The 18,646-nt window shown below is 36.4% G+C and overlaps 1 protein-coding gene across 1 annotated transcript in view; it reads right to left on the reverse strand.

Annotated features, from left to right (window-relative positions):
- Positions 1 to 18,646, reverse strand: part of C8H12orf40 (chromosome 8 C12orf40 homolog) — a 257,398-nt gene that overhangs the window by 166,356 nt on the left and 72,396 nt on the right. Inside the window, exon 3 of the mRNA XM_058743119.1 lies at positions 3,763 to 3,824. The gene's annotated coding sequence lies outside the window, so the exon portion shown is untranslated. The remainder of the gene's footprint in view (positions 1 to 3,762; positions 3,825 to 18,646) is intronic.

The raw sequence follows: 18,646 nt of genomic DNA on the forward strand, positions 1-18,646 counted from the left end.
GTGATTAAATATTTACCTTACATGTTCTTATGTGATTTAATACCTATAATATAGATAATGCAACTATGAAACAATGAAATATTAAACACTAAATATTCACTTGCCAAATCATCTAATTATAGTGAGTTAATCCATACAAAATAGGAGGCAACCTTATATACCAAATATATTATTCAACTTTTACCTATTGAATGTATTAAACTTAATTAAAATTTATTGGGCCTATAAATCCTTTACTAATTAAAAAATAGAAAAGTTTATTCTAATGAATATATATATAAAATGAATGTAAATATATATGTACATATGAAGTTGTGCACACACAAAAATAGAATGCACGTTTTAAATCCCAAATGGAACATTTGCAAATTTGATCACATATCAGGCCACATAACAAGTCTCAATAAAGTTCAATCAATTTCTATATGAAAAAAAATGAATTGGGCCTAAAAATCATGTAAATGTATAAAACAACAGAAGTTTGTAGTGCCTAGGGACTCACATAAGGATGAGGTAAAAAAGGTCCTAGATAAGATGCCATCTTTTCGGAAAGCTAATAGAAAGTGGCCTTTTGCAACATGCAGATATTGATAACTCAAGAGTGATAAAGACTGAGGGAGTAAATGTCAAAGTCCCCTTGTTCGGGCTAACTTGTGGCTCCATGCAACAGTTTTCCAAGATTCACAAACATGGGGTTTACATAAGGGAGGTTAATGTAGATCCAAGCAGATACATATATTGTCCTGCACCTTCTCTGTCTCTCTCTCTCTCTCTCTGTCTCTCTCTCTCTCTGTGTATCTCTCTGTCTGTCTGTCTCTCTCTCTCTCTCTGTCTCTCTCTCTCTCACACACACACACACACATTCTAGAAGTTTGATATAAAACAGCATAATTATTTTGAGACTTAAGTAGTGAAAAAAATATTTTTCTATTGTGATAAAAAACATAACAAAGTTTACCATCTTAACCATTTTCAAGTTAGGGTTCAGAATGTTAAGTACATTCCCATTGTGAAACATATCATCTTACAAATTGGAAACTCTATATCCACTAAACAATAACTCCTCTTTCTCCCCCTCTCCAGTCCCTAGTAACCATCATTCTACTTTCTGTTTCTATGAATTTGACTATGTTAGGTACTTCATGTGAGTAGAACCAAACAGAATTTGTCCTTTTGTGACTGGCTTATTTCATTTAGCATAATGTCCTTAAGCTTCATCCATATTGTGGCATGTGACAGGATTATCTTCTTCTTTAAGGCTGAATAAAAGCCATCGTATGTTGATACTACATTTAGTTTATCCATTCTTCCATTGATAGAGCAGGTTGCGTCTACCTTTCGGCTATTGTGAATAATACTGCTATGAACATGGGTGTGTAGCTGTCTCCTTGAGACTCTGCTGTGGATTCTTCTGGATATATACCCAGAAGTGTATTGCTGGATTGTATGGTAGCACTGTTTTTAAGTTTTTCAGGAACCTCCATACTATTTTCCATAAGTCGCTGCACAAATTTACATTTCTTTCAACAGTGCATATTCTTGTATATTAAGCCCATACTGCTAGGTAAAACTCTAAAGTGCGGGGGGTTTCGTCTCCTGAAAGAAAAATTGAGCATCTTGGGGATTACCTAGTATTTGCCTCATCCACTTTCTCTCCTCCTCTCCACCGTAAGTCAAGAAGTGATACTCTGGTTTTAATCTTCCCAACAGGATGCTGATTATAAAATTTTCACAAACATTTCTTCTAATTCACTGATTCAATAGAAATTAGATATCCCATTAACTATCTAACTGGATGGCCTCTCTAACTGCTTCACGTTTTCTCTCTCTGGGACCACAAGTGTACATCCTTCCTCTTTCTGCTTCCCTGGGTAGGTCTCAATACCCCTCCAGGTTCAAAGATCCTATACCCTCATTAAATAAATAAGATGAAGTCTTTCCTCAAATTAGTCATGAATTGACTTTTACCTTCTTTAATGTTTATATAAAATTCAGTACCAAGAGAACAACCTTACCCTACCTAATGACCACTGGACTTCTGATGGTAAGAACAAAGGGGTCAATTCAAAGCAGAAAGCAAATTTCAATTCCAACCCACAATAGAGCCTGTAAGAACACAGCATCTCTTCTTGCCTCACTGAGAGCAAAGGGTAGGCCGTCCAAAAATGGACAACTTTGGTGTGAACATTATTTTGAGTTAAAAGCAATTAAAACCCAGCAGATTCAGGAAAAGCTTTTTACCTCCCCCTGAACTGCTTGCTTATATAGGGAAGAGAGCTATTAACATATTCCTCTTTACGTAATTAACTTATCTACATAATAAGGTAACCTTTGTTTTTCAAACACCTCCTTTCACCTTCTTGTTAATGGTCTTTCTCCCCTTTGTATCCTCAGACCCCTCTCCCCTCTCCTTAGCTCAAGTAAGCGTCGTGTTGCCTGACTGCCTTTGGAATTTCCATGTCTGTATGAATTCCCCACAAATATGTTACTAAATTTTATTTTCTCCTGTTAATCTGTCTCATGCCAACTTGATTTTTTTTTTAAATTTAATGTTTATTTTATTATTTTTGAGAGTGACAGAGCATGAGCAGGGGAGGGGCAGAGAGCAAGAGGGAGACACAGACTCTGAAACAGGCTTCAGGATCTGAGCTGTCAGCACAGAGCCTGACACAGGGCTCAAACTCACAAACTGTGAGATCATGACCTGAGCCGAAGCCAGACACTTAACTGACTGAGCCACCCAGGCACCCCCATGCCAACTTGATTTTTAGTCCAGCCAGCAGGACCTTGAAGGGCAGAAGAAATTGTTCCTCCCCAACCCTTACCACAAGCCTCAGGTGTAGGCCATGCTGGGCAGTGATTAGGAACACAGGCTGTGAAGAAAGACTGCTTGGTTGAATCCTACCTCTGTCACTCCCTGCTGAACCTGTTGCTTCACCTTTCCATGCCTTAGGTTTCTAATTTTTAACAAGAAGAAAATAATGGTACTTACTTGGTAGTATGTTGTGAGGATTAAATGCATTCACCCTTATAAAGTGCTTAGGAAAGAGCCTGGCTTATGTTTACAGCTATTACCATTTACACATATTACTGCTATGAGTTATTTAAGTAAATATCTAATCAGCATCCTTCCAGAAATGGTTGATTTTGAGAGTCACGGAAGACAGAGGGCTAATTTAGGGGGGAGGGGTGATACTTTGGGGGTGAGAAACCACAAGTGTGAGGTGCTAGCAGACAAGAAGCTCAGCTTATGTTGAAGGGTGGTTACTCAATATATGTTTGTGGAATAAATGACTGAATGACTGAATGAATAAATAGGTGAGGCGTTGGCAGAAGAAAGAGAAAGGGAGATAGGCACATGCCAAAGATAAAACTGCAATTTTGCCTCATGCCAATGCTAGCTGGCATATCACTGAAATCGTGTGAACATGCCATCTTCGCAATGGGTCCATTAGTTACTGAAGCCTGAAACTATGTATACACTGCTGTGCCCAATAAGGTGAAACTAATTTTCTTCTTAGAATGTCCCGTCCCACATCTGCCAGGGTCCCTCCACTTCAGTGTGTCTACTTCATGCTTATTTCTTCCACACAATCCCCAAAAGGGAATTGGAGAAAAAGAAAAATGAAGCGAAAGATAGAGAGGAAATGGTACTATGTGACTGTGGTGGCAGTGACGTTGGAAAGTATGCCTAGAGAGAAGAGCGTAGTCCTGGAGACCTAGTACCCTCGTTACACACACTTCCCTCATCTTGTCTCTTACCTTCTCAAGAGGGGAATGCCCACATTCCCACGGAACTTTAGAACCCATTGAAGATCTTCCTCCTTTATGATGAAGATGGAAAATTGAGGTTTGTCACAACATCCGACTGATCTATTTTGAATTATTTTAATGCCCCAAAACTATACTGATCACACCCATCTGGAAAAACTCTAATCATCTGTGACCAAGTCTCTTCATGCCTGGACAAGAGTGGCTGAACAATACTGACAAGTCACTCGTCAAAGTAAAATGTTCACTATAAATTTGTGGTCATCAAAGATGTCTCAGTAGCACTCAGTAATCCCACTATATTCCTTAGTTCACTCACTTTCCCATTCTCCACAACTATTTTCTCTGCTCTCTGAACAAGTCCAACTCTCCCTCCTTCTCTTTTTCTCACAGCTGGTCTCTGACTGACCCTTTCTTTACCTTTCTACTACCAAAGGTGACAACTTATCCTCAACCACACCCATTTGACCCTGTCCCTTCTGACACACAGAGGTCTGCTTTTCTTGTTTCCTAAATTGGTGGCTCCTAGGAGTCACCACTGCTACCTTCTCACCCCTCACACTCCATATCTAAATTTTTTTTTTTTTAACGTTTATTTATTTTTGGGACAGAGAGAGACAGCATGAACGGGGGAGGGGCAGAGAGAGAGGAAGACACAGAATCGGAAGCAGGCTCCAGGCTCTGAGCCATCAGCACAGAGACCGACTCGGGGCTCGAACTCACGGACTGCGAGATCGTGACCTGAGCTGAAGTCGGATGCCTAACCGACTGAGCCACCCAGGCGCCCCCCTCACACTCCATATCTAATTCACCAACAAATCCTGTTCATTTTGCCTTCTAAGTAAGTGCTTTCAAATCAGTCCCTTTTCCATCTTTGCCATGTTAACAAGGTTCAAGTAGAAATCTCCTACAGGGTCTACTGCCATTGCTTCCTGACTGATCTTACTGTATCCATCCAATAACTCCATGTATCTATTCACTTTTACAAAAATTATTTTTAAGTAATCTCTACACATGGGGCTCAAACCCACAACCCCCAGACCAAGAGTCTCATGCTCCATGACTGAAGAGCTCAGACTGAGACAAACAGATGCCCTCCATCAATCTATTCTTAAAAACAGGGGCACCTGGATGGCTCAGTGGGTTAAGCGTCTGACTTCAGCTCAAGTCATGATCTCACAGCTCGTGAGTTTGAGCTGAGTGTCGAGCTCTGTGCTGACAGCTCAGAGCCTGGAGCCTTCTTCAGATTCTGTGTCTTCCTCTCTCTCTTCCCCTCCCTGCTCACATTCTGTCTCTTTCTCTCAAAAATAAACATTAAAAAAAAAAAGCAAACAAAAACTTTAAAAAATGTTTTTAAGTGTGATATTATGCAGATACCAAAAACTTCACAAAACATAAATATACAGGGTATACACACTATGTTATCACAAACTGAATACCAGTTTAACCACCACCCAAGTTAATAAATAGGGCATTGCCAGCCCTGAAGCCCATCTAAACCACTTTCTAATAACTAGCTCCTCTTCCCCCTCCTAGTATAACCACTATCCTGACTTCTAGCACTACACATTAGTTTTGCCTGCTTTTAACTTTATGCAAGTAGGATCATACTGTATGTATCTTTCTAAGTGTGGCTTCTTTCATTTAAGATCATGTGCATGAAGTTTATCCATGTTGCAGTGTAAAATCATAGTTTGTTCATTCTCATTTTTATATAGCAGTCTCTTGTATACTTACAGCACAGTTATTAATTTTACTCTTTGTTAAGTTTATTGATTTATTTTGAGAGTGAGAGAGAGCACGAATGAGGGAGTGTCAGAGAGAGGGGAGAGAGAATCCGAAGCAGGCTCCTCACTAGGAGAACAAGAGCCCAATGCGGGGCTCAATCTCACAAACCATGAGATCATGGCCTGAGCTGAAATCAAGAGTTGGTTGCTTAACCGAATAAGCCACCCAGTCGCCCCTAATCCCACTCTTCATAAACATTTAGATTGCTTCTGGATTAGGGCTATTAAGAACAGCAAACTGCTATGAACATTGTTATACATGTCTTGTGCTACAAATGTGCACACATTTCTCTTGGACCCATCCATGCTAGTCATAATAGCTACAGTGACCTTTCCTAATGCAAATCTGATCGTATTATTCTTTCAATGATTTTCGGTTATTCTTGGGAAAAACTAAAATCCTTCATTTGGTCTGCAAAACCCCACATAATATGGATTCTCTCCTTGCACAGCCTTTTCTCAAACCTTGCCTTCTTCTGCTCCATGTTCTTATTTCCTTTCCTGAAATGGGAAACATCATGGGATCTTTTACAGTTTCTTCCCCTTGCCCAGATAACTACTCTTCTGCCTCTTTACCTAGCTCCCTTATTTTTTCTTCAGATCTCAACCCTGTCTTCAGCCCCAGAGGGAAGCTTTCTCTAACCTTCCTCTCCGGTTTAATTTTCTTAACGTTACATGTGAACTTTTTATTATTTGTCACATTTATACTTTTATCTTTCTTTGATTAACATCTATATCCATTCGGCACCTCTCCCTCCCTTCCCCAACATACACTAGGTCATCAGTTTCAAGAGGGTAAGGACTACGGAACTTGCTTGTGATTGTTTTTTGTTTGTTTGTCTGGTTTGGTTCCAGCTTTCACCCTAGACTTCTGCCTGGCCTATAGTAAGAACTCCATAAATATGTGTCCAATGAACGAATGAATGAATCAAATTACCACTACTCATTATGCGTAAGGGCTACCTGAATGAAGGTCGAGTATCAAAGAATTGCTGTTGGGGTCACTAATCATTTTGTGAGAGGATTATTAAAACAACAGCAACAAAACTCTTCTCTATTTTTCTAATGTCAAGAATCTGTCACCATGTTCATCAGCCTCACTTAAAGTCAGGATTTGGCTTGTTTCACATGTATACAAGTGTTAGTTTAATTTTGTCAATTGTAGATACCATTTTATGGGCAGATTTGTAACTGTCTTTTCTTAAAATATAACTTAAGGATGAGGATATATTTAAACACTTCCATATTGATGAAATGTTAATTACGGGCCTTCTGGTTATTTAGTTCGCTCCAGTGCAGCTCTGAGGCACAAAGACAACTCTCATCACTGCTAGCATGTCTATAGTGGGATTCTGTGGGGTCTGGTTTATGTTCAAAAGTACAGAGCGACGTTTTTTTTAAATGAAAGAATAATGAAAAAATAACAAACAGAAATACAAAGTACTTTCCCAGACAGAAGGACTATGGGTAGATGTGTGAAAAGTAGATGAATAAATATAAAGGGTACCATCTGGATTGGATAGTTTACATGGATTTTTCACTTCTTTATTTAATTGTTTGCATTTTTATGTGATGCTTTTAATAGTATAGGACTTTTGCTTAAGTCCATTTTTCAATGATAGCATCATAACTTCTATTAGCTTCTAGGTAGGTCTAGGTATGTATGAATACTTTTTGGGATTTTTTAAATATATTTTAGAATGAGTGGGTATTCAGCATTAAGAGATTGCCTTAATGCTTTAAGTTACTTGGATATCTAAGTACGGACTAATTTTAATTTGTTGAATATTGAAGCAAAAATTAAAATCTACCTGAGATATTTCAAATATAGATACTTTACATTTTTTGAAAATCTTTTTTTTAAATTTTTTAAAATCTTTATTTATTTTTGAGAGAGACAGAGTACAAGTGGGGAGGAACAGAGAGAGAGAGGGAGACACAGAATCTGAAGCAGGTTCCAGGTTCTGAGCTGTCGGCACAGAGCCCGATGCGGGGCTCAAACTTACCAACCATGAGATCATGACCTGAGCTGAAGTCAGACGCTTAATTGACTAAGCCACCCAGGTGCCCCTAGATATTTTACATTTTTAATTGAATGTGTGGATTTACTTTGCATTTTAAATTATTTGAAGTGAATTAAAGAAAATAATTAAAGAAAATAAAGAAAATGGCTTTGTTGCTAAAGGAGGTTTATTTGCCCTTACATGTATCTGCTTTTTTTTTCCATAAAATGATTTAAAAGTTAGAAAACTTTCAGAAGAAAATGAGATTTATCTATTAACTATAGATTTGTAGAAGTAGTGATTTGAAAACCATAACAATTACCTGTGTTTGTATTTGTTTAAATATCTAGTTCCCTCATACTTAAAATAATTTTATATTAAATGTTTTCTAGTATCTCTTCAGAACTATTATTATTTGACTCTTCTTTCTTAGATTTTATTCAGATTTCCTAGCACAGTCAGAGTGGAATTGTATCCTAGTATGTAGCCCTCTAGTGGCTAAAACTTAAAAGGGGCACAATATTAAGGGGGGAAAAAAAAAGAATCCCAATTCTTCCAGAAAGAAGACCATCCATTTAGAGAAGGAAAAGGGGGAGAAAGGGCAGAAAGTAGGTGATAGACAATGAAAGGAAAATTAAATGAAAGGTCAAAGTTAGCATTGTGAAATAGGGGGATGAGGACATAAGGAGTCAATCTTTTCTGAGCAGATGTGGTTTTAGAAAATTTTTGTGTATTTTCTCACTTTATCTTCACAAAGACTCTATGGATACAATCCTTATTCTACAGGCAAAGAAACTGAGGCTCAGAGGATAAAAGAAATAACTGCCCAAATCACACAATTAGGGACTAGAGAGGTGGAATTTGATTCCGAAATCCATGCCCTTAAATATCAAGTGAAGTTGGAAACATTGAAGATGAGTTGGATGGAAGTTTTCCTTCATTCCTTATGGGGTTGCAACTTCCTGTTGGCTCAACAACTAGATCAACAGGAGTATGATGGATGAATGTGACAGGGGCACCACCCTATCACACACACCTATCCACCTACCTAGGGTTCTTGTGGAACTGGAAGTAAGGGGTGGAGTTCACTGATGACGCCCAGGCTCATACTCTAACCATAATGCATTAGCTCAAAAGGGTGGAGGGGGAAAGAAAAACAGCAATACTATGACAAATTAAGCTAAAGAAACAGTTTCTTTATCCCCATTCTGCACAACAGTGTTCACATGCAGCATGACGTTAAGAGAGATAACAGACTTCATGTTTCATAAATGCCTGCTGCTTCTTATTTTTCTTTATCTATTTTCATGATATGTAATACTGTATCTATAGCCAAAGGCTAGGGATGGGCTGTGTTTGGTAAAACATTATACTAGTTCCAGGCAATATCTAGAGACATTGTGTTGCAGGAGAGGAAACAAGACATGTGTCAAGGAGTACTACCTGCTAAATACTCAATACTATTTGTCAGTTGTTACAAAAGTAGAGATTACTACTTTTTAAAGTAATTTAAAATATACATATTTTAATGAACCCCCAGCATATATAAAGAAGAAAATTTCCTATATGGTAGTTCTCATTATAGTAAAATTCACATGACTATCTGAATTTAAAATTTGAGTAGGTCGATCTTTTTCTTAAAAATATTATTAGGTATGGGCTCCTGGGTGGTGGCTCAGTTGGTCAAGTGTCTGGCTCTGGATTTCTGCTTAGGTCATGATCTCGCGGTTTGTGAGTTTGAGCCTCTCATCTGGCTCTGCGCTGACATGCGGAGCCTGCTTGGGATTCTCTCTCCCTCCTTCTCTGCCCCTCTCCTGCTCATTCTCTCTCTCTCTCTCTCTCTCTCAAAATAAATAAACATTTAAATATATAATATATATTAATATAATTATATAATATAATTTGTTCCCTTTGTTATATATATATATTAGTAGTAGTTATATATATTATATATATATTAGTAGTATATATATATAATATATATATATATATATAATATATATATAATTTGTTGATCTTTCAAGACACATCTATTGTTCTGCCTCTTAATGCTATTTGCATACTTCTCTTATCCCTTTCAAGATTATCATTTCTTTTGAGTAAATAGATTATTTTGCTCATCACGATAGTTTTGTTTTTAATGGTAAAAGTAATCCTACTTAAGCAAGTCAAAAAAGTCAAAGTGTATGAGAAAAGCACTCGTAATCTCTGTCTTCCCCCTTCCATTCCTATCTCATGATATATCACATGTGAACAAATTGGTGGGTAGTCTTCCACACTTTTTCTATTTTCATACCAACAAATATAGGATTTGGTTTCTTTTTATTGCTTACTTTGTGTATAATTCTATAACTTGATTTTTTTTTACATATTATAGATATCTTCTCTTAAAACATTTATTTCTAATTTGTTTCTATTTCAGTAGATGCAACACATTCCATACTATAAATGCACTGTTCCACTGTTCCACAAAATAGATATTTTGTTACTAGGTTTTTTAACACTATCAACAATACTACAATAAACAGATTTGTGCATTTGGCCTTCTATATTGATAGCTAAGTTCCTGCAGAATAGCTTCTCAAGAGCAGGATGGAGGAATTAATAGATATTTCCAAATCTCTAACCAAAAAGATAGTAGCATTCCCTTTAGGGGTACATAAGAATATCTGTTTGCCTGTTCAGTCTCCAGTGCTGAATATTATCAATCTTTTAATATTTGTCAAACTGGTGAAAAATAGTACCCAATTAATTTTCTAATTTGCTTCTTCCTGACTATTAGAGATGTCAAATTATCTTTTCAAAAGTCAAATGTCAAGTTCCCTTTTTAAAGCTCTATTACCTAACACCCCTCAGCCCAACTCCTACCACTAACCTGAGTCTTGACAATGTACATGTGAAAAACTCATTCAAGAACATGGCCATTTTGTTCCTTGACTGTTGAAAAACATCATCAAAAATACATGACCACTGATTGACCTGTGAACTGGACTTGGGTACTCAGGGGCTCCTCACCCCCTCCCTTGTCTTTGGAATGTGGGTTCTGCGTACCTTTCCTGCTCCCAAAGGTTGTTCGAAGGACATAACTTTGAGATGGCACTGTGGTGTTGAAAACACCCACACAGTATTTACCTTACTGAGCCTGTCAGGGCCTCTTTATAAACTTTTAAGATTGTGGCGGGGGGGGGGGGGGGGGGGGGGGGGAGGGGCGGGAAGGAGGTGCGGGAATTCATTTGTCTTGCTGCTGCCTCAGACCAGCCTTGTATGTTAGTTCTCTTTGTTATTATTAAAACTACCACTTACCAGCCTCTTTCTTTGGTCTCTCCCTGTCCTCCACATACAGAGTACAGTTTCAGATTGCACCAGGAAAGCTCGCCAGAGGCCTGGGAACCAACACTGAACTCTTCATCTTTAATGATATTCACCTCCACCCACGTAAGCCATCCACTTCCATGGACACAAATGAACTTGTCATTATCTGGAACTACTTGAACTTCTGAACTTAAATTCAGACATCTCATTCTGACTACTGCCTTCTTTCTACTCTTTCATGTCTCTTTCTCAGATATTCCCATAATACCTGTCAATTCATCTGAGGCTTCCAGTCAATTAGATATTTGCAAGATCATCATACACAAGCAAGAAACACTTTTCCAAATGTGAGGCAATCAAAGCTTCAGAAAGCAATGCTTCTTGGTTTGGGGGGAGATTATATAACATCCAGTGATTTTTCAATCCAAGAAGGACTCAGGGAGTGGATGGGAACTTGGAGATTGGTTTGAGTTGTCACAAAGACTAAGGAGTCATTACTGGCATTTAATGGAAATGTTTCCAAGGGATGTTATATGTTCTTCATATCTGGAACAGTCCCTTATAAAGAAGTACTGTCCCAATTAAAATATAAATAGTGGCCCTAGTTAAGATATACCAAACCCCCTCAATAATTTAAATTAAAAAGACGAATGCAGATGTACATAAATTTTTTTTATGATTTATAGGTTTCTGCTGACCCCTCAAGCCCATTTATGGAGCCCAGATTAAAAACTCCTGCATCAGGGGCGCCTGGGTGGCGCAGTCGGTTAAGCGTCCGACTTCAGCCAGGTCACGATCTCGCGGTCCGTGAGTTCGAGCCCCGCGTCAGGCTCTGGGCCGATGGCTCAGAGCCTGGAGCCTGTTTCCGATTCTGTGTCTCCCTCTCTCTCTGCCCCTCCCCCGTTCATGCTCTGTCTCTCTCTGTCCCAAAAATAAAAAAAATAAAAAAATAAAAAAATAAAAAAAAAAATAAAAACTCCTGCATCAGATTTCTGATATCTTTATAACATGCCATGATCTTGGAATTTTGTGCTCATGTGCTGACAGATGATTAATAGGGTACTTCTGTACCAGAGTATTCCTAGTAGATCAGAAAATAACTCTAATCAAAATTACATTCTTAGGAAAGTAACTCAGAATAGTTCCTAAGATTGCATTTAAGAAGATTGCAATTAAGATTGCATTTTTTGACAGCTTTCATTAGAGTTTTAACTGTTGAACTCAGTCAGGCTCATGGTCTTAAAGAGACCCCATTACAACATTTAAGAAACAAGATTGACAGTTGTAGTCACATCAGAATAAATTCAATTATGCAAGATTTGTAATAGCAAATTTCTGGTATAAAAGGGAAAAACCTATATATGAATATGAGTCTAATATTCCTAAAACCTGAATTTTTTACTTAAAAAGCACTTTTTGTCATTAAAACTATACCAGGTATACAGTAGATTTGTGTTAAATACACTCTCATGCTTCCTTTGCAGGGTGTTTATTTACAAGAAAGCAATACTAATCATCCATATAACTTCCTGAATTTGTGTTCTATCACAGAAAGCCTTATCAGTTCAGTAATTCTAGTTAATGTAATAGGATAATGTAATTATGTTTCATTTTGTAAGGTATACAACAGGGATCTCCTATTTTGCTGTCCCAGTTTTTCAATAAAGTTTTGATTATAGGCCAAAAACAACAACAACAAAAAAAAAAAACACAAAAAACAAAAAAACCCAGTTCCTACATAAACTAGATACTGTTTAAAAATATGACTGGCAGTGTTCAGCTGTTTCAAAACTTCTTTCTCTTGATACTTCTCCATACTTGAAGCCCACAAAATAAACTGCTTCTCTTTCTCTTTGGGGAACGTCTAGTTAAATATGAACATGATAACCCCTTCACTTTGGTTTTCCATAGAACAGCTGAGGTTATAATTTTCACAAAGAGCTTCACTAAATCTAAGGATAATTTTTAAAATACCATAAAATGCATAAATTTTATGTAACATTATCATAATTAATCATAAACACCCTCTTCTGTTTCATATTCCACCTGAAGAATTTATTATTTTTTTTTTTAATTTTTTTTAACGTTTATTTTTGAGACAGAGAGAGACAGAGCATGAATGGGGAGAGGGTCAGAGAGAGAGAGAGAGAGACACACACAGAATCTGAAACAGGCTCCAGGCTCTGCGCTGTCAGCACAGAGCCGGAGGCGGGGCTCAAACTCATAGACGCGAGATCACGACCTGAGCAGAAGTCGGACGCTCAACCGACTGAGCCACCCAGACGCCCCTGAAGAATTTATTATTGAGGAAATTCCTTTTCCTGCTTTTCCTTGGAAAGGGATTAGGTAGAACTCACGTTTCCATAGAAAGTCTAGATAAACAATGGATTTTAAGGACATTTTTAATCTTCATAGAGAATACATCAACATAAAAAAAATGCATCAACGTTGTACTGAAATTTTTCTTCTCCTCAAAATTAGGTAGAGTTATTTCTTCTCTCCTTAATTACAGAAATAAGAATTCCTTTCAGTTATAATTGTTTTAGCTTCCATTTACTGTATCCGATCCTTTTTGTCTTTATACATCATCACCCCCTTCACCTGGACCAAATAAGCCACCCAAGTGCCCCTCAAAAATAATTTTTAACTTAAAGATATTTTAGTAAATATTAATGTGACTATATCAGTGAAGAGTAGACCAATTTTCTAGATAATGAAGACAAAGACTGTATTAAGGTGAATTAGTTAATTTAGATTTCTTTTGAATCAGTAGAAGCCACAAAATTATTTTTCCTCTTTTATACAACTTTGCCTTTGGAGGCCTAACTAATAATGCTTCAAAATAATTAAAATGCTATTTTGAAAGTTACACTATTTGGTACTTCTCAATGTGGATAAATAACATTACATTATGTTATTATTTTCATATTATAAAAGCTTATAGTCTGAAGTTATAAGTTAAGTCACTTATAACTATTTACATAAAGAATATATATGAAAGTGATTATTCTTTAAACTATTTCAAGGTTTATGTTCAGACATTTATTTATTTACTTCTATTTTTTAATTAAAAAATTTTTAATGTTTATTTATTCTTGAGAGAGAGACAGGGCATGAGCAGGGAAAGGGTCAAGAGAGAGGGAGACACAGAATCAGAAGCAGGCTCAGGCACCAAGCTGTCAGCACAGAGCCCAACATGGAGCTCAAACTCACAAACCACAAGGTAATGACCTAAGCCAAAGTCAGATGCTTAACCATCTGAACCACCCAGCTGCCCCTCCATTCAGACATTTGGAAATGTACTATCTAATTTATGGGAATTAGAAGTAAGACTGTGTAAATCTTTCTGAACATTGAAATTACCATATTTCATTCTTCTGAATTTTTACTTCCCAAAAACACCTGGGAGAACTCAAAAACCAATTTAATAAATTTTAAAAAACTACTCACCACAAATTTCTTATCTAAGAACTACTTTTGTTTATGTATTTTTCCTTTTGATGACATCTATACATTTTAAACATAATTTACAGCTAATTTTCAATTAGTGTTTATTTACTATACATTAGGGAATAATCTAAAGATGAGTTGTGCATTAGTCCATAATTTCAAGGAAGTGACAATCTAGAGGCGGAATTTACCCAAAAGCAAGAAGTTATTGATTAGCTCCCATTTCACCTAGAGAAACAATGATGAATTGGATAGACATGATCGCTTCCCTTGTGGACTTTATATTCTCGTGAAGGATTCAGATAGTAAGTTTGTATATAAATAGAGAAAATAACTACAACTTATGATAATCAATAAAGAAAAAATGAATAGGGTGCTGTAAAATAAGTAAAAGGGAATACATTTTAGAAGATGTATTCAAGGCATGGTGCTGTGTTCCATCTTTGAGACAAAAACTCAAAGATGAAAAAGACATAGCTCTGATCTCCAGTTCACTATCTAGTGAAAGGCATACGATAAATATGTAAACAACTACATGTACCAGAATCAAATAAAAACCATAAAAAGATAAAAGCAACATATATAGAAATGAACAGTCACTAAATAATCCTGATTGGAATTATTCAGGAAGAATTTATGGGCAAGGTAATGTTTAAGTTGGGTTTTGAAGGATGACTATGCTTTTGCTGATAGAATAATGAGTAAAAGACAATATGACAAAAGGAAGAGAAGGGTGAAATTACACTCCAGATCCAGGAAATGTGACTATTTCACATTTGGTTCAAGTGCATAAAGGGGGGCTTGTTGGGGCTAAATGACTGTGCTAACAATGAAACTAAGACCAAAATTGATTTTCTGTTCTATCTAGTTCAGTCTAAGGTAGCTGCTATTTCTTATCTAATTCATTGCTATAAATATTTTTGGGTGCCTCCATTTTAGTTCTTAACAATTTCAGTTCAAACTGGCCATTCTGAGAGACCTTATGGGTTACCCAGGGTATGTATACATGTGAATATGTGTTTTCATGATTTAGGATAGGTGTACATACCCACCCAAACATTTATATATGTATACATACCCTATAGTGTAAATCTCATTTTCTCTACACCTCTCCTGTCATCTCCTTTATTCACCTCCATACCTATCAGGCAATGGACACATGGCTATAAGACCATGACAGACAGCCTAATGAATGTCTATCAAATTCTTTAAATTAGAAAAAAGAAACAAGCTATAAATGCAATGAGATAGCATTATTTTTATGAAAACATTTAAGCAGAAATGATAATCCCAAACCATACAGAACAATATTTTAGCATTAACCTGTGAAAGAAGAATAGTAAATTGTAGGAATAACAGAGCTCTGGATTCTAATCTCAGCTTAACCATGACTCACCTGTATGACTCTGGACACGTACGTCATGGAACCACTCTGCGTTTTTATTTCCTCATAGGCAAAAAAGGAATGACAATATTCATCCTACCTCATAGGGAAGATGTTTGGACTATGTGATTAGTGATTGTAGAGTGTTATTAAAACACACTGCATAATTGTTATTTGGTCTGAGTCTCATCCTATGTAATCCAATGAGAGTTTTATTATTACCCCTTTAATTATGGCTGCAGATTTTATATAAGGCTTCCCATTTCCTCTACCTTATTCCTCATAAAAGAAACTTTGAAATATATCTCTGTGGTAAATATAGTAGCTCTCTTTTTCTAACTATCTGTTAAAGAAGGACTATTGAAACAATGAAGAATACTGTGTGGACCCAGAAGATATTATGAAAGACTAAGGACTACAATAGGAGGTCATTTTCTGCCTGAGGAGTCAATAAATTAGCTCCTTGACACAATTAGTAACAACTTCTGTAAAGGAACTATTGTACTTAATTTTAGAATCAACACCAAAAATTGCAATGAGCCAGTATTTCTTTACTACATATAAATTGTGATCAAATCAGCTTTTTACAGTGAGAATAGTAGACTTGAAGTCATGAATATCATTCAGTGAAAAAGCATTGGAACAAAAACTCTAACTTCCGCAGTTAGCGTCTGTTCATATTTGGGCAAGTAATTCCTTCTTGTTACTCTCTTTTTATTTTGACTACAAAAATCAAACTAAATAAAATAAAGTTTCTCAAAACTTAAAATTTAACAGTATTTGCTAAGCCTTTTCTAAGTTTTAAAGTGTTACATAAATGTTGCATTATTATTATTATTATTATTATTATTATTATTACTGTCTTGCCTTTGGTACTTTCCAAAAAGTGCTGCTTAAAGGGTTATTGTCTATTTCCCTGTCAGTTTCCCAGGGGTCATACTGAAAAATTGTGTCATATAATGTCCTAGGTGATAAACTTGAGCGTATCACAGTAGCTAATGCTCCTGTATAGATTATATCTCAGAACATGTGACTAACTTGAGTCCAGGGAATACAAATTATTGCAAAAAGTACCTAACTAAATACATTTCATGGACTCAAGAAGGAAAGTAAATGTATAGATTTCAGGAAATCCTCTCAGTCATTTTTAATAAGTGAAGAAATTTCATTTGCTTTCTCTACCATCCACTTAACATCCATTGGTATCCCAGAGCTTCATATTTTTTTTCTACCTCAGTTATATTGAGGTATAACTGAAATAACATTGTGTAAGTTTAAGGTGTACAACCTGCTGATCTGATATATTTATATGTTGCAAAATGATCACTGTGATAGCATTAGCTAACATCACCATCCTGTTACATAATTATCATTCCATTTTTGTGGTGAGAACATTTAAGATTTACTTTCTTGGCACTTTCAAGTACATAACTTAGCATTATTACCTCTAATCACTATGCTATACATTAGATCTCTAGAACTTGTTAATCTTATAACAGGAAGTTAGTACCTTTTGACTAATATCTCCCATTTCCCCCACACCCAGCCCCTCATAACCACCACTTTACAGTTTCCCTTAGTTCGATTTTTTTTAGATTCCACATATAAGTAATATCATACAGTATTTGTGTTTCTCTGCCTGATTTGTACACTTAGCATAATGCCCTCAAGTTTCATCCAAGTTGTTGCAACTGTCAGGATTTCTTTCACTCTCATGGCTAAGTAATACTCCATTGTGTGTGTGTGTGTGTGTGTGTGTGTGTGTGTGTGTGTGTGTGTATATATATATATCACATTTTCTTTATTTATTCATTCATTAAAGACACTTAGGTTATTTCCACATCTTGGTTATTGTGAGTAATGCTGCAATGAACGTGGAGTACAGATATCTCTTTGAATCCTGGTTTTATATTCTTTGAATATATTCCCTAAAGTGGATATATCCCCAAAGTGGGATTGCTGGATTATCATTATGGCAGCTCTATTTTTAATTTTTGAGGAACCTCCATAATTTTTCCTTAGTGGCTACACCAATTTATATTCCCACCATAGTACAAAAGTGTTCTCTTTTCTCCACACCCTTACTAGCACTTATTTCTCTAGCTTTTGTCTTACCAACTTAAGGATACAGAGAAGTGTCATGGGTCCATCTTACTTTTCAGAGTAGAAAACTGTGGAATCAGAATCAGGGTTGTACCCCACGGTGACATCTCACTTTCTGAAATAGGATTAGAGAACCACTAATAGGAACAGGAATGCAAATAGAGTTTGGAAATTCTGCCTCAGGTCTCACTTGAGTCCCAAACAATCCATAGCTGATACCTTCAGAATTTAGAGATATTGTTTATGGATCAACATAAGTTTAGCTATTTGCTTTTTCAATGGATTTATCAGTCTTACAGAGATTATTAACATCTGTTTATTTAATTATTTTTTAATTGAAGAGATTATTTAAACTAGCATGCTAGCATTACAGGTAGCTGGAGGGTAGTCTCACGTGAGGTCTGGAGATCACAGAGGTATAAAGGATGTAAGCTCACTTAAGAATTCACTCACAGTTCTTTTCTTGGTTACTTTAAGATATCACAGGATTGTGGTTTCCTTCCTTCACACCACAAAAGTCACTAAAATGGCAGCAACTTTTGCTAAATTTCAGTGGTCCTTAAAATCAGCTTATTAACACAGTCACCAGGGATTTTTAAAAATATATATTTCTGGGCCCCAACCCCTGAAGATCTGTGCTGCAGCTAGAAAACACTGCTCTACGCTTGCCTACTTTCCTCAAAATAGTATCATCATTATCTTCATCATCAACACCATCAGCACCATTCATTGACAGTTTGTTAAATGCCATGTGCTATGCCAAGTTCTTTTCATTTAATACTTAAAATCCTGGAGAGTATTTTATCCATGTAGCAATATGGAAACTGAAGAAGGAA

Source organism: Neofelis nebulosa, chromosome 8 (assembly GCF_028018385.1).
Source record: "Neofelis nebulosa isolate mNeoNeb1 chromosome 8, mNeoNeb1.pri, whole genome shotgun sequence".
Lineage (NCBI taxonomy): Eukaryota > Metazoa > Chordata > Mammalia > Carnivora > Felidae > Neofelis > Neofelis nebulosa.